The following is a 25,089-nucleotide window of genomic DNA, read 5'->3' as shown; positions in this document are numbered from 1 at the left end:
CTCAATGTGATCGAACTTCCACTCGGGAATCGGCAAAGGCTGCAAGAGGCCCGCTGGTCTTTGATGTTCTGCTTTCACCCTTCGACATACATCACACTCATTAACAAATTGAGCAATTTCACGCTTCATACGGGTCCACCAGAACGACTGCTTCAAGTCATGGTACATCTTAGAACTTCCCGGATGAATAGAAAGCAGAGAATTATGAGCTTCTTCCATGATCACCTTCCTGAGATCACCTTTCGGGACGACAAGGCGGTCCTCGAAAAACAAAGTGTCCCTGGCATCCACAGTGAAACACTTATACTTGGGAAAACTCTTTCCCACACCAATCTTGACCTTCTTCACCATAGTATCAAGTAGCTGAGCTGCTCTGACCTGATCTTCCAAGGTAGGAGAGATCTGAAGGTTCGCAAGAAAACCCTGAGGAACCAACTGAAGATTGAGCTTCCTTAAAGACTCAGAAAGACCCGGCTGGAGAGGTTGCAGAATCAGACTGTTGCAATATGCTTTCCTGCTCAATGCATCTGCCACAACATTTGCCTTGCCTGGCGTGTACTCAACACTCGGATTAAAATCCTGGAGCATTTCCACCCAACGTGTTTGCCGAAGATTCAAGTTAGGCTGAGTGAAGATATACTTGAGGCTCTTGTGATCGGTGAAAACTTCAACCTTACGTTCCAACAAGAGATGTCTCCAAGTCATCAAGGCGTGCACAACAGCTGCTAGCTCGAGATCGTGCACAGGATAGTTCTTCTCCGCAGGCTTCAGCTGCCTGGAGGTATAAGCAACCACCTTCCTATCTTGCATCAAGACTGCACCAAAACCCTGAAGAGAAGCATTGCAAAAGACCTGGTACGGCTTGGAATCATCCGGAGGAGCCAATACCGGAGTGGAGGTAAGCTTCTCTTTGAGTGTATCAAAAGCCAGTTGACACTCTGGAGACCACACATACTTGACACCCTTCTGAAGAAGACTAGAGAGCGGCTTGGCGATTTTGGAGAAGTTCTCAACGAATCTTCTGCAATATCTGGCAAGACCGAGAAAGCTTCGAAGCTGCTTGACATTCTGCGGAGGTTCCCATTCAACAATGGCTTGAACCTTGGACGGGTCAACCTTAATGCCCTCGGCAGAGATAATATGCCCAAGATACACCACTTCTTTCAGCCAGAACTCGCACTTGGAAAACTTGGCATACAACTTGTATTCTCTCAGTTTATCAAGCACCAACCTGAGATGTTTCTCATGTTCTTACTCATCCTCAGAAAAGACCAAAATGTCATCGAGATAAAGCAAGACAAACTCATTCTTGAATGGCGAGAAAATATAGTTCATCAATCGGCAAAAAGTCAGAGGAGCATTAGCCAGACCAAAAGACATGACCGTATACTCATATGAGCCAAAACTGGTCCTGAATGTCGTCTTTGGAATGTCTTCCTCACGAATGCGAATCTGATGATAGCCCATTCTGAGATCAAGCTTGGAGAATACTTTAGCACCTTTCAGCTGCTCGAACAACTCATTTATGTTCGGAAGCGGATATTTGTTCTTGATTGTCTTCTTGTTCAATGGGCGGTAATCGACACACAGCCGTTCTGTACCATCCTTCTTCTTGACAAACAGAACACCACATCCCCACAGAGACGAGCTTGGTCTGATCAAACCCAAACGCTCCTGCTCATCGAGTTGCCTCTTGAGTTCCTTCAACTCCTCTGGACCCAGCTTGTACGGCCGCTTGCACACTGGCTCTGTGCCCGGCTCAAGCTCAATGACGAACTCCACTTCACGGTGCGGAGGCATCCCTGGCAACTCTTAAGGAAACACGTCCTGATATTCGCAGACTACTGGAACTTGCTCAATTGGATTGATCTCACCCTTTTCATTCAAGGAGAACAAGCGGACTGTGTCATCGCGCGCCGCGAATATAATCACATCCTCCGAAGAGTGAGTCAGCTTCACTTCTTTAGTTGCACAATCAATTGATGCTTTGTTCATGGCCAACCAGTCCATACCAAGGATCAAATCAATGTCGGACTTGCCCAAGACAATAGGAGATGCCAGAAAAGCATAATTGTCCAACTTGATAGAAATGTTCGGAACCATCATGTGAGAATTCATGATCTTACCCGGAGACACAATTGAAAGAGGCCTAATCAAATCACGAGTAGGGAACCCATGCTTAAATGAGAATGGCCTTGAGATAAACGAATGCGATGCACCAGTATCAAACCGGACTTTAGCAGGAAAATCATTGACTAGGAGATTACCCATGATCACATCCGAAGAATTTTCTGCCTCAACTGCATTCACCATATTGAGTCGAGCTGATCTGGGGTTGAACTTCACAAGAGCGTTGCTAGGAGGTTTGCCTGGGGGAGGAGGCGGCAGACGGAGCTGAGAAGTGCATTTGTTGGCATAGTGACCCTTCTGCCCACATTTGTGACAAGTGACCTCTGCTGGCTGCCGGAACTGAATCTGAGGAGGCCCTTGCTTCTGATGCTGATATCTCTGCTGGAATCCAGGGTTGGTTGGGCGGGAAGAACCACGTCCACCTGAGTGCTTCGGCTGCTGAGAGTGCCGAGGAGGAGGAGGAGGAGAAACCCAAAACCTCTGTTGCTTCTGAACCACCTGAGTCGAGGAAGAGCTGGAATCTCTGAAACGTTTCTTGGAGTTCTCCACCCTGAGCAAGGCTGCCTCTGCTCTGAGAGCTAAGTTATAGAATTTGTCAAACTCCTCAGGGTCGTGCAAAGCGAGTGCTAACTGCAAATCCTCCTTCAAGCCACCCCTGAACTGGTATATCTTGCTCTTCTGATCCGGAACATCCTGCAATGCGTAACGGGCCAGCTCGTGGAACTCAACATTGTACTTGTACATAGAATTGCTGCCCTGCTTCAAGCGCCTGAACTTCTCACGCATCTCCTCAACAAAACTGGAAGGGATGTAGTGGGACCTGAAGTCACGACAGAACTCGTCCCAAGACATCACCGTGCCACCTCTGGAGTCCTTAAGCTGCTGCCACCAAATAGAAGCCTGCCCCTTCAAGTGGAATGTTGCAAACTTGACATAATCCTCTGGACGCACATTGCTACACTCGAAATGCTTGTTCATATCACGGATCCAATCTTCCGCATCAAACGGCTGGTCGCAAGAAGTGAACGTCCTAGGCTGGTTTGACAGGAACTGACTCAGACTGGCGAAGTGATTGCCACCCTGCTGGAAATTGCCTTGCTGATGATTGGCTCTCTCCTGGATCAACTGCAAGAGCATCTGAGTATTTGCATTGGTAGCTGCCATCATCGCCTGCGAGGCCTCTGCAGGAGGAGGCGGCGGCGGTGGCGGAGGAGGAGGTGGAGGCGGCATATCCTCACGCGCTGGGGTCTGACGAGTTGGTGGAGCCATCCTGAAGACGGACAGCAAATTAGTCCACAGAATATTTGAAGATAAGCTGAATCAAAAGACAGAATATCTGAATAGAACTTAGCATTGCACTCAAACAACATAGCAAGAGTGCATTCCCAAAGTAACAGACGACAGAATTCCGATAAGGCCACAGCAAACAAGTGTGAGCTAGAACTGCTCGAAACAAACATATGATCAAGATTTCCCAAACCTCAATCAAGCGTCTGTAGGAAGATAGTCCTATAAGATACTACCAGATGTCCCACCTATGAATTCCCGAAATAACTGGTCATGCAATCAGGCACCCGGATACAAGGAGTATTTCACACAACTCCTAAACTAACCCGTCACCTGTATCACACCCTTCAACACACGACCAGCATCTCGGACCTTCGTCTACCACAGATCCTCGTGATCACCCGATACTGTCGTGGTTTTGTCAAGGCAGATGTCCTCGTGAAAGGACTTAGTACTGGAGCCATCGCACCTTGGTGGCGACTCAAAGGGGTTAAGCGGGAGAGACACGTCGATTTACCCAGGTTCGGCCCCTCGAGAAGAGGTAATAGCCTACGTCCTGCTTTGTGTGTATTGATGTGGATTCGATTACAAGGAAGGCGTAACTCTCCTAAACCTAGCTCTCGATGATTTCTAACCTACCTCTCCCCCTCCAGACTCGCCTTCATATATAGGTCGAAGCCTTAGGGTTTACAAGAGTCCCTTCCTTTTTACAAATCGTGACCACCGCGGTCTCTAAGTCACCGTCTTGCAAAACCCAGAGTCCTTCCATAAATCATAACCATCCTGCGACTTCGAACCGCCCAGGCTAAGGCCCAACTAGCCTTAAAGGATGAATCGCCTTAACGGTAACCCGGCCCATATTCGGCGGGTCACTTTAACTGGCAATATCCCCAACATTAGGCCCCAAATTGACTTGAATCTTCACGCCAATGCTTCCATTTTAGTCGAAGGAGATTCACTCCTCTGTGTTCCTCCATACACCAGAAATCTTAACTCGCCAACTGGTACCGGCAAAAGTCTCTGAGCCGCCAACGCATTTCCCATCAGTACTTTCCTTAGCCCTCGATTTCCGGGAACTCCAACACAATCCCAACGGATCTTTTAGTGCGTCATTATCCCAAAATTTTCGGGCGCCATCATGGCGAATCTTTCCTTCCTCGACGGTTCCCGCTCATAGCGCCTCGATCCCCGCGCCCGTCCTGATAAATAGGCGGAAGGGACAGGGCTGACACCGGCCACCTACCAGTCCCGTCAATACCTCCACCATCATCTCAGCGAGAAGAAACGCTCCGCATCCCGAAGGCTCCGCCACCGGCCGCAAACGCCACCCCCGTCCGAAGAACTCCAGTGCTGCCCGCAGGCCGTTGCCGTTCGAGGAGCTCCGGCGCCGCCCGCAAGCCGTCGCCGTTCGAGGAGCTCCGGCGCCGCCCGCAAGCCGCTGCCGTTTGAAGAGCTCCGGCGCCGTTCGAGGAGCTCCAGCGCCGTTCGAGGAGCTCCAGCGCCGCCCGCACGTCATCGCCGTCGTCAGGCTCCACCGCCGCCGAGGGTCCCCTCATTCTCCAACAGCCTCCATCATCACCGATCTTCTTCGACCAAGATCTTCAGGTTAGGCCACTGTTTCCCCTTCTTTAAGGGTAGATTTAGTTCTTGTTCTTGCCGCCGCCATTGCCATAGCTCCGAAGCTCTATGCTCGTCACCATCTTAACTGTCGAACTGGTTAGTCCGAGCGCCATTAGGGCACCTAGTGCTTCGAACAATCCTATCCATCTGTGCCCTTGCGAATTTTCTAAATAGACTAGTCTTTTCAAACACGAGGCACCATCCTGATCGCACATCGTTCATGTTTTAGCCATGTCCGTAAGCTTTTATATCTGTTGAATAGATCCATTCCCCTTTCACTGTTTGCAAAAAGCTGTTTGGAAACCTCATCCTTCCCTTAGTGTTTCGGAAAGAATAAATTTTAGCACCCACAGTAACGTCGCTTCTGAGAATAGCCCTGCTCCGATAGGTCGCCACATCAGCCCAACCCGGCCTCCCAATCCGGCGGGTTAAGCAGAAGTTAGTCCCGGCTCACATAGTAAATGTTCGAGACATGTAATACCATTTTCTTGCCTATTTGTAGCATGGGTGCCGTTTTCAAGAGCGATTGGCTTCCCACCAAAGTCGATGATGCTGTTTTGGTGAATTACGTGAAAGCGGGCTGCTTGGATCCTCAAGACGTCATTGGATGGCGCACCGGGTTAGGAGAAGACCTACCCAACCCCAAGGAAGGGGAGATTGTAGTTTTTGTGGAACACTTAGAACAGGGTTTTAAGCCGCCCGGATCTAAATTCCTTAGAGACGCCCTGAATTTTATGAACGTCCGACTCCAGGATTTGGGACCCAATTCCATAAGCAACCTGAGTCAATTCCAAGTCCTTTGCGAAGCTTATTTGCGGATCGAGCCTTCCGTCCCCCTGTTTTGGTACTTTTTCCACTTGAATCGCCAGACAGAATTCCACAATGGCCCCAGTTTGGAACTCGGCGGGGTCAACGTCTAGCGTCGCAGGGACAGTCCGTTTCCTGCACTCACTATGCCCAGCCATCCCAAAGGCTGGGGTAAATCTTGGTTTTACTACAAAGAAACATCCCCTGCCGGCGAGAACAAACTTCAGGGCTACAGGCCAAGCCGCCTCCCGGTCAACTTCAAGCTCCCTGACAAGCTCACCGAGGAAGAAGAGTCGGAATTCGTCCCAATTCTGTCCGAACTGAGATCCTTGACTAACAACGGTCTCACCGGGGTTGACCTGATCCGCTGCTGGGTCAAATGGCGGATCCTTCCTCTGAGCCGCCCAGAAGGCTTGATGTGCGAATTTGACGGTACTCTGGATGATCCCCAATGCTACTTTCACACAGCATTAATAGAAAAAGACATCGTCGCCATCATCAAGAAGCTGACCGGCGAGCCTACAGCAAAGTGCGGCCAAATCGGCCTTAAGCCCTTCTGCAAGATTAACCCGGCACCCAAGGTAACCAAGACTAACTCGCCCTCAATTTTTATTCCATCTGTTTTACTGTCATCGTGACTTCATGCCACATCCCTTTCCAGAAAGGCGACAAGTTCTGGTCTCGGAGACCCAAGAAACAAGCCATGAAGAGTGCTAAGCCGCCTTCCAAGAAAAACAAAGGCAAAGGTAAATCGGCTGCGGCCGAGCCATGTGAAGTCGACGAATCTCAAGCTGGCGACGCACTCTCCGAGGTACCAATCCGTCCTCTTTTTCACTCGCCACCTATTACCTTTTAACTTCTATTTATCTCTCACTCCTCTTATAATAGAATGAAGATAACGAAAGCCAGGAAGATTCTGTCGAGGTAATTTCCGTCTCCTCCGATTCATCTCCTTCGCCACCTAAGCCGGCCCGGCGAATATGTGGAAAAGTACCTCTCTCACATCCAAATGCCCATTTGCACCCAAATTTCTTACTGAAGAAAACGCAGCACGCCTCGAAACGGAAAACGCGAAGTCATTCTGGTGACCTAACACCTGGCTTGCCAACAACGAACAAAAGAAAACCAAGCGAGGTACCTCCCCTTTTTTTTTATTTGAGCAACCACTGTTCGTGTTGCTTTGGATCACAGTCATAACCCGCCTGTTATTATCGATGTACAAATTCTACAGGATTCTCCCCCTACTTCTGGCGACTCAGTGATGTCGACCCTTCCACCAATGATCCGAGTCCCGGGGTAAGTTTCTTGTCCTGATCCTTGAGAATAGCACTCTTTTTAATTTTCTAACACGCCTATCTCATTTATTAGGGCGCAAGCCAAAAAGAGGAAAACCAGTGGATCAATCCCTGATGCCACTTCTGAACCTCCAAGGAAAGCAACTCCGACTCAAGAAGATCCGAGTCAAAACGAGCCGACAATTCAAGCAAATCCTCCTAAGTCGCCCAAAGGATCAACGGATGTCCCTAGATCACCGGTCGTAATGGCGACAGCTGATGACCCAGATGCTGTGGTCATTACTGGTTTTGGTTTCTCCAAGCCGGCAGCGACAATCCTCTCCAAACATATAGCATCCCCTTCTCCATCAATTCCCGAGTCTGGGCCTTCCAAGGCGAAACTTTCTGACTATGCAGGTCTGGAGTTTAAAGAACTCTGTTCTGGCTTCGCAAGTCGCCTGGAAGCGAGTTACGAGATGGAAAAAATCTGCTGAAGATGTTAAATAACAAGCATGAGGTAAAATTTATACTCTATATTATTCCCAGTAACCCCCAAGGGCCGGGTCATCAGTAAAATGATGAGCCGGGTCTTTTAAAAACTTCGCGACCAGTAACCCCCAAGGGCCGGGTCATCAGTAAAATGATGAGCCGGGTCTTTATTTCTGTATAATTTCCCTTAAGAAATTATACATTAGCCCCCAAGTGTCAGGGGTATTGCCTTGCAATAATTCCGAGACTTGTCTTTGTTTTAAATTTTGAACAGGAAAGCCTTGCCCAGACCGAACTGGCCCTGGGCGACTTAAGAAAAAACTTGGCTGACCAACAAGATGCCCGAACTCAGTCGGAAGACAAATATAAGCTGGCTCTGGTTGAACTGGAAAAGCTCAAGGCCGAGTTAGAAAGAACTCAAGCTGACCACAGCGCGGTTTTGACGAGAGCCGAAAAAGCAGAAGCAAAGCTGGCAACTGTGCAGCAGGAGCTATCCGGCTTAAAGCGCCACATTTCCAACATGACACAAGCCATCTTTGGTAAGCTTTACCTAACTCTCCAATCTTATCCTCTTCCTTGGGCAAATTCCTTAATGTTTAACTTACCGATTATTTAATCACAGGCTCGAGAGTCGCCAATTTGCAAGACGACAGCGTGTTGATGCTGAAGGCGATCTATACACTGACGGAACAACTATACACAGGCAGTGTGCTGACCGTCAAAGCTGTGATAGGTGCAAAGGAGCCCATAACTTCCATCAAGAAGGTGCTTGGATATCTATCCACACTGCCTCCCCAGATCGGCGAGTTAACCCGATCAGCCGCCCGGAAGGGTGTCCTGACGGCTCTGAGTCGCTGCTTGGCGTATGCTCCAGAAATTAATTTGGAAGAAGTAGCTGCCGGCTTCCCTGAGCTTAAAGATGACGGCTCGGAGTTCGTGGAAGAAGACTACCAGAAGGTTGTCAAGGATTCTCGACTGGCCGCGACTCAACTCGCCGCCAGCCTTGACTTGACAAAGTATCAGGCGGCTTATGATGACAAGAATAAGAAAATCAGCCCCCGCCAACCTTCGTGGTGACCAACCTTATCCCTCGGCGACCCAAGAATCCCTTCGACTGGGAAACAGACCTGGCATCAATCTTGACCGATGAAGAAGATTTTGCCTCTTTGTCCATATGCAATTGGGTCTTGGGCGACTTACAAATCGAAGTTGGTCAGAGCTCACGCCAAGACTTAGCGGAATAGATTTTCCTTGAATTTGGCCTAAGAGCCATGTAATAGTCAGTACTATCTTTTGATGACATCTTCTGCCAAAAAACCCTTATACCGCTTTTGAGGCGGTTTAAAATATTTTGTTAACCCTTATCAGAATCGCCTGAAATGCTCAATCCGCCAAGGACGAAAACCTTGAGCACATTACCTGTGAAAATAAAAGAACTACAAACAGTTTCAATGAATAAGCAGTGAGGATAAAAATCTCCAAGGTCAAATCATAACACGAGTAATTTTGTCGGCTCATACGGTCGCGACGGGAGGAGGCGAGTCAGAAAGCTCGTGCACCCACCCTTAATGCAGGTTTCGTCGGCTCATACGGTCGCGACAGGAGGAGGCGAGTTAGAAAGCTCGTGCACCCACCCTTAATGCAGGTTTCGTCGGCTCATACGGTCGCGACAGGAGGAGGCGAGTCAGAAAGCTCGTGCACCCACCCTTAATGCAGGTTTCGTCGGCTCATACGGTCGCGACAGGAGGAGGCGAGTTAGAAAGCTCGTGCACCCACCCTTGATGCAGGTTTCGTCGGCTCATACGGTCGCGACAGGAGGAGGCGAGTCAGAAAGCTCGTGCACCCACCCTTAATGCAGGTTTCGTCGGCTCATATGGTCGCGACAGGAGGAGGCGAGTCAGAAAGCTCGTGCACCCACCCTTAATGCAGGTTTCGTCAGCTCATACGGTCGCGACAGGAGGAGGCGAGTCAGAAAGCTCGTGCATCCACCCTTAATGTAGGTTTCGTCGGCTCATACGGTCGCAACAGGAGGAGGCGAGTTAGAAAGCTCGTGCACCCACCCTTAATGCAGGTTTCGTCGGCTCATACGGTCGCGACAGGAGGAGGCGAGTCAGAAAGCTCGTGCACCCACCCTTAATGCATGTTCTGTCGGCTCATAAGGTCGCAACAGGATGTCATGAAATTGCTCTATCTTTTTCTTAAAGAAGAAGCCCCCGAGTCAGGGAAACATTATATTATTCGATAATGAAAACTGAAAAACTTACAAAGCATGGAGTTTTAAGAACTCAAGTGTAATAAGGCCGCAAATGGGCAATATTCCAAGGGCGAGTTGACTCAGCCCCCGTAGTCGGTCGATCAGGCCGAAGATCCATCAAGTAGTAAGAACCATTGCGGAGGTTCTTGCTGACAACGAAAGGCCCCTCCCAAGGGGGCGAAAGCTTGTCCATGCCTGCCCGATCTTGTATCAGTCGAAGCACCAAATCGCCTTCCTGGAAGGTCCGACTCTTCACCCGGCGACTATGATAACGCCGCAGATCTTGCTGATAGATCGCCGAACGAGCCGCTGCTAAGTCACGTGCCTCTTCCAAGGCATCCAAAGAGTCCTGACGCGCCAGCTCGTTGTCTTGCTCCACATATGCGGAGACTCTAAGAGAATCATGCCTTATGTCAGTAGGGAGGACGGCCTCTGCACCATAGACCAAGAAGAAAGGGGTGAACCCCGTGGACCGATTCGGGGTTGTCCGGATGCTCCATAATACCAAAGGTAACTCCTCCACCCAACATCCTGGAGTTCTTTCCAGGGGGATTATGAGCCGAGGTTTGATCCCTCGCAAAACTTCCTGATTCGCCCGCTCGGCCTGTCCGTTTGACTGCGGGTGAGCAACTGCAGAGATATCAAGCCGGATATGTTCACGGCGACAGAAATCCAGCATCGCTCCTTGGGACAAGTTAGTACCATTGTCCGTGATGATACTGTGCGGATATCCAAAATGAAAAATCAGCTTCTTCAGAAATTTTACCGCAGTCTCCGCATCGCAAGTCCCAACAGGCTCCGCCTCAATCCATTTAGTGAATTTATCAACCGCCACCAATAAGTGAGTTTTCTTGTTGGAGGACATCTTAAAGGGACCGACCATGTCCAGCCCCCAGACCGCGAAAGGCCAAGTAATGGGGATCATCCTCAATTCTTGAGCCGGCACATGAGCCTGTCTCCCGTATCGTTGGCACCCCTCACACCGCCGTACTATATCTTCTGCATCTGCGTGAGCCGTCAACCAGAAGAAACCGTGTCGAAAGGCTTTTGATACCAAAGAACGTGACCCGGCGTGATGTCCGCAGTCTCCAGAATGGATGTCATTAAGGATTGTGCATCCTTCCTCGGAGGAAACGCACCGCTGTAAGACCCCTAAAGCACTTCGTTTATATAGCTCGCCATTAATGATGACCATGGACTTGCTACGCCGAACAATCTGGCGAGCCAAAACTTCGTCAGTGGGTAACTCGCCACGAGCAAGATAAGCTAGATAAGGAAGAGCCCAATCCGGAGCGATATGGAGAGCCGCCACAAGCTGAGACTCGGGATCTGGTATCGCCAATTCCTCCTCCGTGGGTACAGTTACGGACGGTTTATGCAGGACATCCAAGAAGACATTAGGGGGGACCGGTTTTCTTTGTGAGCCGAGTCGCGACAGGGCATCAGCTGCTTCGTTGAGTCGCCGATCAACATGATCAACCTGGTACCCATGAAAATAGCCCGCCACGTCAGATACGGCTCGCCTGTAAGCCGCCATCATAGGATCTCGAGAGTCCCAGGTGCCCGAAACCTGTTGCGCCACCAGATCTGAGTCCCCAAAACATCTGACTCGGGTTAGGTTCATCTCTTTTGCTAGTCGCAAACCGTGAAGCAGAGCTTCATACTCTACTGCATTATTTGTACAAGGGAACATGAGCCGGAGGACGTAGCAGAACTTATCTCCTTGAGGGGATATCAACACCACACCAGCCCCCGAGCCCTGCAACTTCCTGGATCCATCAAAATAAATAGTCCAATAGGTAAGGTCAGGCCGATCTTCCGGAGCCTGAAGCTCCGTCCAATCATTGACGAAATCAACTAGTGCTTGGGACTTGACGGCCGTGCGGGGGGTATACTGAATGTGATGTGACCCAAGTTCTATTGCCCATTTGGCGATTCGCCCTGTTGCCTCGCGGTTTTGGATGACGTCGCCGAGGGGCGCGGAACTGACCACGGTGATTGGGTGTTCTTGGAAATAATGTTTAAGCTTTCGACTCGCCATGAACACCCCATAGACCAGTTTCTGCCAATGTGGGTATCGTTGTTTGGAAAGAGTTAATACCTCACTGATAAAGTACACCGGGCGTTGTACCGGGTATTCCTTTCCTTCCTCCTTTCTTTCGACGACCACAGCCACGCTGACCGCTTTGGAATTCGCGGCGATATACAGGAGCATAGGTTCCTTTTCAGTCGGGGCCGCCAGGACCGGCGGGTTAACCAATTGATGTTTCAAGGCCTGAAGTGCCTCGTCAGCCTCCTCTGTCCACACGAATCGGTCAGACTTCCTCAACAATTCATAGAGCGGAATCGCCTTTTCTCCGAGGCGGCTTACAAAACGATTGAGAGCCGCAATGCGACCCGCCAATCGCTGAACTTGGTTAACATTCGTCGGCTTGCCGAGGGAGGTAACCGCTTCAATTTTGTCCGGGTTAGCCTCGATGCCGCGCTCAGATACCAAGAAGCCCAGTAGTTTTCCCGCAGGTACGCCGAAAACGCACTTGGTAGGATTTAGCTTCATCTGATATACCCGTAAATTATCAAAGGTTTCCTTAAGGTCTTCCAGAAGTGTCTCCTCCCGGCGGGTCTTGATCACAATGTCGTCAACATAAGCATGGACGTTGCGGCCAATTTAGCTATGAAGACAATTCTGGATGCAGCGTTGGTAAGTCGCTCCTGCGCTCTTGAGCCCGAACGGCATGGACACATAGCAAAAGGCCCCGAAGGGGGTTATGAAAGCAGTCTTTTCTTGATCTTCCACAGCCATTTTGATCTGATGATAACCTGAATAAGCGTCCAAAAAGCACAATCGTTCGCATCCCGCCACCGAGTCAATGATTTGGTCGATGCGGGGAAGAGCGAAAGGATCCTTGGGGCAAGCTCTGTTGAGGTCCGTATAGTCAATACACATACGGAACGTGCCATTCTTCTTGAGTACTAACACCGGGTTAGCTAGCCATTTGGGGTGAAAGACTTCCACGATGAACCCGGCGGCTAAAAGACGGGCGACTTCCTCTCCAATCGCCTTCCGTCGCTCCTCGTTAAACCTGCGGAGGTATTGTTGGACAGGTTTGCATTTTGGGTCAATATTAAGATGGTGCTCAGCGAATTCTCTCGGTACACCCGGCATGTCAGAGGGTTTCCATGCGAAGATGTCCCGATTCTCACGGATGAATTCGATGATCGCGCTTTCCTATTTGGGGTCCAGACCCGTTCCAATGGTAAACTGCTTGGATGAGTCGCCAGGGACGAAGTCGACTATCTTCGTGTCATCCGTTGGTTTGAACTTGAGGGGCGACTCGGAATCTGTAGTCGGTTTCTTGAGTGGTGACATGTCTGCCGGGTCAACATTGGCCCGGTGGTTTTTGAGCTCTTCCGCCGCGCAGGCGACTTCCGCGTAGGCCTTGTCTCCTTCCTCACACTCCTTTGCAATTCTTCTATCTCCGTCGACCGTGATGGGCCCTTTAGGACCAGGCATTTTGAGCTTGAGGTAGACGTAGCACGGGCGAGCCATGAAGCGAGCATAAGCCGGTCGCCCGAACAGCGCATGATACGGGCTTTTTAATTTGACCACCTCGAAGACCAGAGACTCCGACCTGTAGTTCTGTGCAGTTCCAAATGCTACTGAGAGCCTGACCCGGCCAAACGGATAAGCGGATTTGCCCGGGACGATGTCGTGGAAAACCGTGGTTGAAGGCATCAAGTCTTTCTCTAATAGATTCATCCTCCGGAAGGTGTCGAAGTATAGGATATTAATGCTGCTGCCGCCATCCATTAGTACTTTCGATAGAGTGTAACCCGCCACTTGGGGAGCCACGACCAAGGCCAGGTCGCCCGGGTTATCTATTCTCGGCGGGTGATCCTCTCTGCTCCACGTTATGGTCTGTTCGGACCAGTGGAGATACCTGGGAACTGCCGGCTCAATTACGCTGTACGCCCGGTGATTTACCTTTTTATCACGTCTGCAAGCATTAGTGGTGAAAACATGATATTGCCCATTACTTAGCTGTTTAGGATTGTTGCGGAAGCCCCCATGGTCATCCTGGTCCTGCGGAGCCCCCTGTGGGGGCGGCTGCTGGAAGACTCCCGGCGGGTTGTACCGCCGGTGGTGGTGCACCGGGTACTGGCCGCCGCCTGGCTGCGGCCCCCCCTGAGCCTCTTGTTCGGGAAAACCGCCGAAGGGGTTGTGCCTTTGGTTGGGCGCGGCGAGTTGGTCTTGGCGATGGTTCGGGTCTTCGCTCTGGCTCTTCTTGATTGCCTCGGCCCGAAATTCCCGCATCACGAAGCAGTTCTCCCAGGAGTGGCCCGCCGGGCCGTCGGCCGTGGCGTGGTGCGGGCAAGGGCCTTTGAGCAGCTCTTCGTAGTTACGCGGTCTTTTCCCACTGAAGCCTCGATTCTTCTTTTTGCCGTCGTTGGCGTTGGTGTTGGCAACCAGATCCGAGGGCTCCTCATGCGGCCTACGCTTGCCGTTGGTCCCCTGGTTATGACGGTTGCGGCCTTGGAGGCGGGTATGCTTATTCGTTGAATCGCCCTTCTTGGGCGAGTTACCCTTACCATCCTCGCCGGGATCCTTGGTATCATCGGCTTCGGCGTACCTAGTGAGGGTATCCATCAGCTCGCCCATATCCTGAACTTTCCGTTTGAGTCGCCCCAGCTTCTGGACCAGCGGTTCGTAGTGGCAGTTGTGCTCGAGGATAAGCACAGCTTGCGCTGCCGTGATGCCATCCGAGGAATGGATAATTTCCGCGACTCGCCGCGACCAATGATGCGCCGACTCATCCGGGCGTTGCACGCAGTGTTGCAAGTCGACGATTGTCATCGGTCGTTTACAGGTTCCCCGGAAGTTTTTGATGAAACGCTCCTTTAACTCGGCTCAGGACTGGATAGAATTGGGGGGTAAATTTTTCAACCAAGTGCATGCCGATCCCTCGAGCATCATGGTGAAATATCTGGCGCAAACCGCCTCGTTTACGTCGAGCATGTCCATGGCGATCTCATAGCCCTCGATCCAAGATGTTGGTTCGAGATCTGGTGTGTAATTAGGCACCTTTCTTGGTCCTTTGAAATCCTTGGGCATTCTTTCGTTTCGAAGGGCCAGGGACAAGCAGGGCACCCCAACTCGCCCTCCGGTCCCCGCGGGAGGAGTCTGAGCTTCTTGAGTGTTGGGTGGACCTCTGCCCGGCGGGTCCCGCTCGGGCGGGTTGTCCTGCGGGAGGTGTCGCGGGGCGCTGTTTACGGCTGGCTGATCCTCCGGCCAACCCCTGGTATAGCTCGCCTGGGGGGTGGAGTGCAATCGCTCGGGGCTGTGCGAGAACTGCGCGTTTTGGACCACCGCCGTTTTCAACATCTCGATGGCGTTCCTTGCTTCGATCTCAGCTGGGGTGTTGCCGTGGATCGGGAGAGACTCCAGATGGCGAGTTGCGCCAAGCACGTTATCCACCGGGTTAGAGAAGTGGCCTCGGGGGGTACGGAAACGAGGAATCTGACCCTCAGTCGGCCGAATCGGCGGGTTAGGAGGGCGGTCCATCCCTCCTGCTGGAGCGGCTCCCGTCCCGGGTGTTTGGGGAGTGTCGAACAGGCGAGTCGGATTGAGATCATGGGCAGGCGTCCCTGGTGCCTCCGCTGATGGACGGCGTCGGATGCGCGCTGCTGTCTTTCAAGCCGCCAATTGTCGGTGTTCAACCGCATCCTTTCGGCCGTAATCTGGGCCTGTCGAGTTTCCATCCTGGCGGACTCCGTCTCAGCATCCTGATGGGCCTTTGCCACCGCCTCCCTCAGTTTTGCTAACTCCGCATTTATCTCTTCTTGGTTCTCTGGCGTGAGGGGGGTTGACATTAGTCTTGTGATTTCCGCCGCTAAATCCACCAGGACTGCTGACGCACTTCTGGACGTCCCGCCGGTTCCATCGCCCTCGGCGGGGTTCTGTGCGGGTTGAGTCGCCCCAGCCATGTAGATGGCGATCTGGCGGCGGGTTCGATCGAGGATTTCCGGATCCATGGCCAATGACAAGCCCCCAAGACCGTCTCCGTGGAGGGACTGGATGGAATCGGAATCGCCCATGGATGACTCGTCGTCAGAGTTGATGGGGGTAACCTCCTGAGCCGCCGCGTGTTCTGGTTCCTCCGACCCCTGTGTGAAACCCACAAAGACCGGGCGGGTCAGATTCCGGGTTATGACTGGATGAACGTACCTGGCCATCTCGACGATGTCGGAGGAGATGTCCGTCTCAGGAACGGATGAACCGATCATGCCGACGAAGACGTTGATCTTGCCGAAGGGGACCCTGTAGCCTGATTCGAGGGAATTTGCTTCAGGTCCCCATCGCCGGTTGTCGATGTAGGCTATCCCGCGTCGGCTCCAAGTCATGAGTGCCGCCGCATAACTCCCAGACCCTGGTAGGGCTCCCTTGAGAACTCAACTCCACCGTGCGCAGGCCCCACGGTGGGCGCCAACTGTCGTGGTTTTGTCACGGCAGATGTCCTCGTGGAAGGACTTAGTACTGGAGCCATCGCACCTTGGTGGCGACTCAAAGGGGTTAAGCGGGAGAGACACGGCGATTTACCCAGGTTCGGCCCCTCGAGAAGAGGTAATAGCCTACGTCCTGCTTTGTGTGTATTGATGTGGATTCAATTACAAGGAAGGCGTAACTCGCCTAAACCTAGCTCTCGATGATTTCTAACCTACCCCTCCCCCTCCATACTCGCCTTCATATATAGGTCGAAGCCTTAGGGTTTACAAGAGTCCCTTCCTTTTTACAAATCGTGACCACCGCGGTCTCTAAGTCGCCGTCTTGCAAAACCCAGAGTCCTTCCATAAATCACAACCATCCTGCGACTTCGAACCGCCCAGGCTAAGGCCCAACTAGCCTTAAAGGATGAATCGCCTTAACGGTAACCCGGCCCATATTCGGCGGGTCACTTTAACTGGCAATATCCCCAACAGATACCAAGTGTGGTAGTACCCCCGAACAATCTACACCAGTACTGGGGACGTCGGGGTTATCTCACCACTACCCGTATTGAAGCAATAACGAACACCCTCCGTTCTTAGGTACTCAGAAATCTGAATGATGGCGATGTGCGCGATAATCCCTGGAGCTCAACTCCCCTGATACTTAGAGCAGATAGGAGGCACCAGGACATGATTCCGTCACATCGAAATCATATAGATTTCGCAAACACCCGCGTGTCCTAAAATTTTTTTGAGCGAGAAAAGGAGTAGAGTTAAAGATTTCCTAAGACGGAAGCCTCACCAGAGCAAAGAAGAGGAGAAAAATGAAACCTACTCTTCGATATAACTAAGACCCAAAACATTTACTAGACTCGACTCGGCCAAATACGATCACACAAAGGCTCCTATGGTCGTAAGGCTCTGATTACCAACTTGTAACGACCAAGATGCGGTCCTTTCCGATCTGGGGGTCGAGGCCCCCGAATAGGAAAGAAGCGCATCTAAGTGTTTTGCAAGCAAGTAAACATAGCACATAATAATAAATATAGTAGACAATCTGGGATTCAACTGTCTTCTTATCAATAATACAGAGTACAACGCAGATACAAACAAGGTAGTTCCGGTACGGACTACAAAACAAGGGAAATGCTATGCTACCCGCTGCAGGCCCACGATCACGACCACGGCTCAGTCCTCCGGATAGTTCACGTAAAGGCGATCTGTCTCCTCGTCGTACTGCCACGCCAGCTGGGTGCCGTCGGGATCATCGGACTATGGGGTACCTGTACCTGCTGGGAGTTTCGGAGGAATCTGTGAGCCACAGGGACTCAGCAATATAAGACCTTGGTGCCAGAACTAGTCATGTTATTGGGTAAGGAAGGTATGAAGTGTTTCAGGCTGCTGCATCCTATGATTGAATAAGTGGCTAACTTACGCGAGAAGGAAGTAAAAGTGGTCTACGCTAACGATCGAGAATACTTGAACAGAAAGTGATCCTGAACACCTACCTACGGCATTCATAACCCCACCGTGTTCCCGATCGAAGAGAGGACTTCGAAGGGACAGTCACGGTTACCCACACAGTTGGCATTTTTTATTAGTTTGTGTTCAAGTTCTCTAATACCGGATGTTAACAAAATATTCCAAGTTGCCACATAACCGCGGGCACGGCTTTCCGAAAGATTAAACCCTGCAGGGGTGCTCCAACTAGTCCATCACAAACGAACACAGGCCGCAAAGGCATCCTCTATCACGAATCTCGTGATCTCGTCGGATTCCTTAGAGGAAAACCTCAACTCTGGGGAAAACCAAAGCTTCACCGGGATTCCTATACGCAAGATACGTCGCTAAGGTAAGGCAAGGCTAGCAGGACCTCCCGGTGTGTCGACGACCCGATAAGAGCCGCGTATCTCAGTCTCAGGACAACACCGTCTATGCAAAGTGGACAAGGACCAAACCTCAAGTTTCCCCGGGGTGGTCTTGCCGACTGCTAGGTGGTTGGACAAACACTCATGAGGAGCACTGGCCCGGGTTGTTGATTAGGATCCTCGGGATAGCTATTCCCTATGCAGTTTATTATTAAGTGATTAGCAAATTAAAACCAATGTTGGGTCCTGCCGTGTTGGGGAACGTCGCATGGGAAACAAAAATTTTCCTACGCGCACGAAGACCTATCATGGTGATGTTCATCTACGAGAGGGGATGAGCGATCTACGTACCCTTGTAGATCGTACAGCAGAAGCGATTAGAGATCGCGGTTGATGTAGTGGAACGTCCTCACGTCCCTCGATCCGCCCCGCGAACAATCCCGCGATCAGTCCCACGATCTAGTACCGAACGGACGGCACCTCCGCGTTCAGCACACGTACAGCTCGACGATGATCTCGGCCTTCTTGATCCAGCAAGAGAGACGGAGAGGTAGAAGAGTTCTCCGGCAGCGTGACAGCGCTCCGGAGGTTGGTGATGATCTTGTCTCAGCAGGGCTCCGCCCGAGCTCCGCAGAAACGTGATCTAGAGGAAAAACTATGGAGGTATGTGGTCGGGCAGCCGTGAGAAAGTCGTCTCAAATCAGCCCTAAAACCTCCGTATATATAGGTGGGAGGGAGGGGAGGAGGCAGCCTCAAAACCCAAAGGTTTGGCCGAAATTGGAGGTGGAGGAGTCCTACTCCAATCCTACTTGGAGTAGGATTCCACCTTCCCACTTGGAAACTCTTTCCACCTTGTGTTTTTTCCTTCTCAAACCTTATGGGCCTTAGTGGGAACTTATTCCAGCCCACTAGGGGCTGGTTTATCTCTTCCCATAGCCCATGAGACCCCTTGGGGCGTGACACCCCTCCCGATGGTCCCCGGCACCCCTCCCGGCACTCCCGGTACACTACCGATGAGCCCGAAACTTTTCCGGTAATGCCCGGAAACTTTCCGGTAACCAAATGAGGTCATCCTATATATCAATCTTCGTCTCCGAACCATTCCGGAAACCCTCGTGACGTCCGTGATCCCATCCGGGACTCCGAACAACATTCGGTAACCAACCATATAACTCAAATACACATAAAACATCGTCGAACCTTAAGTGTGCAGACCCTGCGGGTTCGAGAACTATGTAGACATGACCCGAGAGACTCCTCGGTCAATATCCAATAGCGGGACCTGGATGCCCATATTGGATCCTACATATTCTACGAAGATCTTATCGTTTGAACCTCAGTGCCAAGGATTCGTATAATCCCGTATGTCATTCCCTTTGTCCTTCGGTATGTTACTTGCCCGAGATTCGATCGTCAGTATCCGTATACCTATTTCAACCTCGTTTACCGGCAAGTCTCTTTACTCGTTCCGTAATACAAGATCCCGCAACTTACACTAAGTTACATTGCTTGCAAGGCTTATGTGTGATGTTGTATTACCGAGTGGGCCCCGAGATACCTCTCCGTCACACGGAGTGACAAATCCCAGTCTTGATCCATACTAACTCAACTAACACCTTCGGAGATACCTGTAGAGCATCTTTATAGTCACCCAGTTACGTTGCGACGTTTGATACACACAAAGCATTCCTCCGGTGTCAGTGAGTTATATGATCTCATGGTCATAGGAATAAATACTTGACACGCAGAAAACAGTAGCAACAAAATGACACGATCAACATGCTACGTCTATTAGTTTGGGTCTAGTCCATCACATGATTCTCCTAATGATGTGATCCCGTTATCAAGTGACAACACTTGCCTATGGCCAGGAAACCTTGACCATCTTTGATCAACGAGCTAGTCAACTAGAGGCTTACTAGGGACAGTGTTTTGTCTATGTATCCACACAAGTATTGTGTTTCCAATCAATACAATTATAGCATGGATAATAAACGATTATCATGAACTAAGAAATATAATAATAACTAATTTATTATTGCCTCTAGGGCATATTTCCAACAGTCTCCCACTTGCACTAGAGTCAATAATCTAGTTCACATCACCATGTGATTCCAACGAATCCAACACCCATATAGTTATGGGGTCTGATCACGTCTTGCTCGTGAGAGAGGTTTTAGTCAACGGTTCTGAAACTTTCAGATCCGTGCGTTCTTTACAAATCTTTATGTCATCTTATAGATGCTGCTACTACGTGCTATTCGGAAATACTCCAAATATCTACTCTACTATACGAATCCGTTTCACTACTCATAGTTATTCGGATTAGTGTCAAAGCTTGCATCGACGTAACCCTTTACGACGAACTCTTTAACCACCTCCATAATCGAGAAAAATTCCTTAGTCCATTAGTTACTAAGGATAAATTTCGACCGCTGCTAGTGATTCAATCATGGATCACTCTCTGTACCTCTCAACATACTTTGAGTCAAGGCACACTTCAGGTGCGGTACACAGTATGGCATACTTTAGATTCTACGGCTAAGGCATAGAAGACGACCTTCGTCTATTCTCTTTATTCTGCCGTGGTCGGGTTTTGAGTCTTACTCAAATTCACACCTCACAACGCAACCAAGAACTCCTTCTTTGCTGGTCTATTTTGAACTCTTTCAAAAACTTGTCAAGGCATGCATCTTGTTGAAACTTCTATTAAGCGCTTTCGATCTATCTCCATAGATCTTTGATGCTCAACGTTCAAGTAGCGTAATCCAGGTACTCCTTTGAAAACTTCTTTCAAACAACCTTGTATGCTTTACAGAAATTCTACATTACTTCTGATCCACAATATGTCAACCACATATACCTATCAGAAATTCTATAGTGCTCCCACTCACTTCTTTGGAAATACAAGTTTCTCATAAACCTTGTACAAACCCAAAATCTTTGATCATCTCATCAAAGTGTATATTCCAGCTCCGAGATGCTTGCACCAGTCCATTGAAGGATCACTGGAGCTTGCATACTTGTTAGTATCTTTAGGATCGTCAAAACCTTCTGGTTGTATCACATACAATGTTTGCTCAAGGAAACCGTCGAGAAAACAATGTTTTGACATCCTACATGCAATATTTCATAAATAATGCATCAACAACTAACATAATTCCAACAGACCTTTAGCATCGCTACGAGTGAGAAAGTCTCATCATAGTCAACTGTTTGATCTTGTCGAAAACATCTTTGCGACAAGTCGAGCTTTTCTTAATAGTGACTTATCACCATCATCGTCTGTCTTCTTTTAAAGATCCATCTTTACTCAATAGTCTTATGACCATCAAGTAGTTCTTTCAAAGTCTACACTTTGTTTTATACATGGATCCTCTCTCGGATTTCATGGCTTCCAGCCATTTGTCAGAATCTGGGCCCACCATCGCTTTCTCCATAACTCGTAGGTTCACTGTTGCTCAACAACATGACCTCCAAGACAGGGTTACCGTACCACTCTGTAGTAGTATGCGACCTTGTCAACCTACGAGGCTTGTAGTAACTTGATCCGATGCTTGATGATCACCATCATCTGCTTCCACTTCAATTGGTGTAGGCGCCACAGGAACAACTTCCTGCACCCTGCTACACACTGGTTGAAGTGATGGTTCAATAACCTCATCAAGTTCTACTACCCTCCCACTCAATTCTTTCGAGAGAAACCTTTCCTCGAGAAAGGATCCGTTTCTAGAAACAAACACTTTGCTTTCGGATCTGAGATAGAAGATGTACCCAACTGTTTTGGATATCCTATGAAGATGCATTTATCCGCTTTGGGTTCGAGCTTATCAGACTGAAACTTTTTCACATAAGTGTCGAAGCCCCAAACTTTCAAGAAACGACAGTTTAGATTTCTCTAAACCTCAGTCTATACTGTGTCATCTCAACGGAAATACGCGGTGCCCTATTTAAAGTGAGTGCGGTTGTCTCTAATGCATAACCCATAAACGATAGTGGTAATTCGATAAGAGACATCATAGTATGCACCATACCAAATAGTGCGTGGCTATGACGTTCAGACACATCATCACACTATGATGTTCCAGGTGGCATGAACTGCGAAACAATTTCCACATTGTCTTAACTGCGTACCAAAACTCATAACTCAGATATTCATTTCCATGATCATATCGTAGACATTTTATCCTCTTGTTACGACGAACTTCACTCTGAAACGGAATTGAACTTTTCAACATTTCAGACTTGTGATTCATTAAGTAAATACTCCTGTATCTACTCAAATCGTCAGTGAAGTAAGAACATAATGATATCCACTACGTGCCTCAGCACCCATTGGACTGCATACATCAAAATGTATCACTTTCAACAAGTTACTATCTTATTTCATCTCAATGAAAACAAGGCCTTGCTCATGTGGTATGATTTGCATGTCACTAGTGATTCGAAATCAGGTGAGTACAAAGATCCATCAGCATGGAGCCTCTTCATGCAATTTATACTAACATGACTTAAGCGGCAGTGCCACAAGTAAGTGGTACTATCATCATCAACTCGTATCTTTTGGCACCAATATCATGAACATGTGTAACACTACGATCGAGATTCAATAAACCATTGAAGGTGATTATTCAAGAAAATAGAGTAACCATTATTCTCTTTAAATGAATAATCGTATTGCAATAAACACGATCCAATCATGTTCATGTTTAACGCAAGCACGAAATAACAATTATTTAGGTTTAACACCAATCCCGATGATAGAGGGAGCGTGCGACGTTTGATCATATCAATCTTGGAAACACTTCCAACACGTATCGTCACCTCGCCTTTAGCTAGTCTCCGTTTATGCCGTAGCTTTCATTTCGCGTCACTAATCACTTAGCAACTGAACCGGTATCCAATACCCTTGTGCTACTAGGAGTACTAGTAAAGTACACATCAACATCATGTATATCAAATACACTTCTTTCGACTTTTGCCAGCCATCTTATCTACCAAGTATCTTGAGTTGCTCCGCCTCAGTGATTGTTCCCCTCATTACGGAAGCACTTAGTCTCGGGTTTGGGATTAATATTGGGTCTCTTCATTAGTGCAGCAACTGTTTTGCCGTTTCACGAAGTATCCCTTCTAGCCCTTGCCTTTCTTGAAACTTAGTGGTTTTACAAACCATCAACTATTGACGCTCCTTCTTGATTTCTACTTTCGCAGTGTCAAACATCACGAATCGCTCAAGGATCATTGTATCTATCCTCAATATGTTATAGTTCATCACGAAGCTCTCACAGCTTGGTGGCAGTGTCTTTTGGAGAACCATCACCATCTCATCTGGAAGATTAACTCCCACTTGATTCAAGTGATTGTCGTACTCAAACAATCTGAGCACACGCTCATCGATTGAGCTTTTCTCTTTTACTTTGTGGACAAAGAATCTTGTTGGAGGTCTCGTACCTCTTAACAAGGGCACAAGCATGAAATCACAATTTCATCTCTTTAGAACATCACTTATGTTCCGTGACGTTTTACAACGTTTTCGGCGCCTTGCTTCTAAGCCATTAAGTATCTTGCACTGAACTATTGTGTAGTAATCAGAAACGTGTATGTCGGATGTTCACAGCATCCACAGACGACGCTCGAGGTGCAGCACACCGAGTGGTGCATTAAGGACATAAGCCTTCTGTGCAGCAACGAGGACAATCCTCGGTTTTACAGACTCAGTCTGCAAAGTTTGCTACTATCAACTTTCAACTAAATTTTCTCTAGGAACATATAAAAACAGTAGAGCTATAGCGCAAGCTACATCGTAATTCGCAAATACCATTAGACTATGTTCATGACAATTAGTTCAATTAATCATATTACTTAAGAACTCCCACTCAAAAATTACATCTCTCTAGTCATTTGAGTGGTACATGATCCAAATCCACTATCTCAAGTCCGATCATCACGTGAGTCGAGAATAGTTTCAGTGGTAAGCATCTCTATGCTAATCATATCAACTATACAATTCATGCTCGACCTTTCGGTCTCATGTGTTCCGAGGCCATGTCTGCACATGCTAGGCTCGTCAAGCTTAACCCGAGTGTTCCGCGTGCGCAACTGTTTTGCACCCGTTGTATGTGAACGTTGAGTCTATCACACCCGATCATCACGTGGTGTCTCGAAACGAAGAACTGTAGCAACGGTGCACAGTCGGGGAGAACACAATTTCGTCTTGAAATTTTAGTGAGAGATCACCTCATAATGCTACCGTCGTTCTAAGCAAAATAAGGTGCATAAAAGGATTAACATCACATGCAATTCATAAGTGACATGATATGGCCATCATCGCGTGCTTCTTGATCTCCATCACCAAAACACCGGCACGATCTTCTTGTCACCGGCGTCACACCATGATTTCCATCATCATGATCTCCATCAACGTGTCGCCATCGGGGTTGTCGTGCTACTCATGCTATTACTACTAAAGCTACGTCCTAGCAAAATAGTAAACGCATCTGCAAGCACAAACGTTAGTTATAAAGACAACCCTATGGCTCCTGCCGGTTGCCGTACCATCGACATGCAAGTCGATATTTCTATTACAACATGATCATCTCATACATCCAATATATCACATCACATCGTTGGCCATATCACATCACAAGCATACCCTGCAAAAACAAGTTAGACGTCCTCTAATTTTGTTGTTGCAAGTTTTACGTGGTGACCGGGGGTATCTAGTAGGATCGCATCTTACTTACGCAAACACCACAACGGAGATATATGAGTTGCTATTTAACCTCATCCAAGGACCTCCTTGGTCAAATCCGATTCAACTAAAGTTGGAGAAACCGTCACTTGCCAGTCATCTTTGAGCAAAGGGGGTTACTCG

The sequence above is a fragment of the Hordeum vulgare genome, chromosome 5H (assembly GCF_904849725.1).
Source record: "Hordeum vulgare subsp. vulgare chromosome 5H, MorexV3_pseudomolecules_assembly, whole genome shotgun sequence".
NCBI classification, from domain to species: Eukaryota; Viridiplantae; Streptophyta; class Magnoliopsida; order Poales; family Poaceae; genus Hordeum; species Hordeum vulgare.
Note: the sequence above shows the minus strand (reverse complement) of the source record.